Raw genomic sequence first — 1,927 nt, forward strand, 5'->3', positions numbered from 1 at the left:
TTCATTCTCTTCTTTCACTCCTCTCTTTCTTCAGTCCCTCTGTATTCCACCTCTTCTCTCCTCTCTTTCTTCAGTCCCTCTGTATTCCACCTCTTCTCTCCTCTCTTTCTTCAGTCCCTCTGTATTCCACCTCTTCTCTCCTCTCTTTCTTCAGTCCCTCTGTATTCCACCTCTTCTCTCCTCTCTTTCTTCAATCCCTCTGTATTCCACCTCTTCTGTCTCTCCTCTGCTAATTCTGCCCTGCTCTGCACTTTTCCCCAGCGGTTGCTTTCTTCTTTCCTCTCAGCACCTCTACCCTTTCCTGGGATTCTGTTTCTGTTCCGTCTCTTTCTCTTTCTCTCCTCTCTATCACCCCTCTCGCTCCCTCTCTTTTTTGTCCTCCACCCCTCCTTATATCTTTCTTTCCTATGGGCCCCCTCTCTCTCTCTCTCTCTCCTCTCTTCTCCACTGAAATGAATTCACATTCTCCAAAAGAGCTCCACGTGCTCTCCTTCGCTATCTTCCTCTTTTCCCTCTTCTCTGTCACCTCTCTCCCCCTCTCTGCTCTCCTCCATTCACAACTGAATCCATGGAATGCCATCCCCTCCTCCTCTCCCCCTCTCCTCCTCTTTTCTTCGCTCTTTCTTCTCTCTCTCTCCCCTCTGGCTCTTTGCTTCTTGCATGTCTGTGTTCAGGGCATGGCAAATGGTCTTTTATGTCCAAAAGAAATATCTTGCATGCGTCTGAATGGATTATGGGTGAGCCGTTGTTTCATAATCCCTTTCTGACAACCGGGGTCCTGCTGTCTGCGCTGCCATGCCGTGGTTTGATGAGAGCCGGGCTCAGCTCATTTTTGCTGACGGCTCTTTCTGAGAGAGGGTAGTAGCGCTGTAGAACTACGGCTTCTCTTCAAGAGCAAACGTGCATTCAGCTCTTGCTAGGCTCTGAAGAAGGTGCTGGATGAAGGGGCAAACAGTACAGTATGTGCACTGCCTGAACTTGCAGCTCATCTCTGGGTTGGGAGAAGCACTATGAGGACCCTTCTTTGCTGATGTACCCTGCTGGTGGGTGGACAGAGCAGGGACAAGAGGGGAATACAGGCTCCTATTAAAGACCAGAAGTGAGGCTGTTTTTGGAGCTTAAAGAAGGCTCTATAATGCTGTCTGTGAAAGTCAATCATCAGTCAGTGCTGAAGGGGATTACAGCATGAAGGTGGCCAGGTATCTTGTTGTTGGAGGTCTTTTCATAAGATGCTAGTTGAGAACTTGGCTCATTGACAATGGAGGCTACAGCTACTACAGTAAGAGACACATGGCACACTGAGTCCTGCAGCTGGGAGAGGCTGTCCTTTTGATTAGGTGAATGGAGCCAAAAATGGCAAATTACGCAGTCGGCTAAACATTTCAAACTTGCGCAAAACGGCATGTACCCAGCAACGGTGCGTCGCATAACTTAAAACACAAACTGAAGCAACAGCTTGGACAATCCTACTGCAAAGCCTTTCCTTCCATAGGCATGCAATGTCTATGACATAAAAAGTGGAATATGAACGCATTTCACACATGACAATTAAATGGAGCTGCCGCCTGTTCGCGATTTGACTGTTTCTTGAGCTCTCAGAGCAGTGTTGACTTGCACTTTTTTAGATGGTGAACGTAGGCCTAGTTGGACGGGCAAGACTGACAAGTAGACGGGCCTAGGCCCGCCTATGGCTCGATTTGAATTATTTGCTCTGTTTGTGAATGAAGTTGTAGCCCCTCTTTCCTTTGATCAATGTGCTTGTTGAACGATGTGTCCCTAGTTTCCCTGTCATAGCTACTGTCTTTGGTGTAATCTCACCAGAAGGCTACTGCAGCTGGCTGCCTTCCAATGAAGTTGGCTACAAATGATGATCTGAGCTGATAGATCTAACATCTAGGCCTACTTCGCTAACATGGGCTGATACTGC

This window comes from Alosa sapidissima, chromosome 20 (genome assembly GCF_018492685.1).
Source record: "Alosa sapidissima isolate fAloSap1 chromosome 20, fAloSap1.pri, whole genome shotgun sequence".
Lineage (NCBI taxonomy): Eukaryota > Metazoa > Chordata > Actinopteri > Clupeiformes > Clupeidae > Alosa > Alosa sapidissima.